Here is a 603-nt window from a genome sequence, read left to right on the forward strand (position 1 = left end):
TAGCTAAGGATACGCCTTCTTCAGCGGCCACTACATGCTCAAACCTGTCTATCTTATTCTAAGCCCTTGGGACTTGAACTCAGAACCCTTTGAGACGGTGCAGTTTTTAATGTTGCTCATATTTGTTCATTTCATGCTAAAATAAATATGGCGGTAAGCTTCATGCTAAACAGTATGGTGTGGAACAGGAAAACAACAAAGGTAGAATTGTTAGTTGAACTGAAAATGAACAATGTGCAATGAGAAGAGGTGCTAATTGAGAGCACGTTAGCAGGAGAGTTGCTAGTGAATAATGAGCTGAAAACTTGCTATTGGTTGAACAGCATGCGGGCGAAATAGTTGCTAGTGATGTAGAAAACATGCAGGGCGGAGAGTTGCTAATGGAGCAGGAAAAGAAGCAGGAGAGTTGGTACCTTAGTGGAAAACATGGAGGCAGACAAATTGACAGGAGATTCTGTAGTGAAGCGGAAAACCTAGAGGTTAAAAAGTTGGTAGTGAAGCAGAAGACTTGGGGTTTCTCTTGGTGTGTCAAATATGAAAAAGAAAAACGTTTTTTATGTGGCGCAGGAATTATAAGTGCAGGAGAGTAGCTAGTGAAATGGA

The sequence above is a fragment of the Hippichthys cyanospilos genome, chromosome 10 (genome assembly GCF_059441005.1).
Source record: "Hippichthys cyanospilos isolate Australia breed blue-spotted pipefish chromosome 10, RoL_Hcya_1.0, whole genome shotgun sequence".
NCBI lineage: Eukaryota > Metazoa > Chordata > Actinopteri > Syngnathiformes > Syngnathidae > Hippichthys > Hippichthys cyanospilos.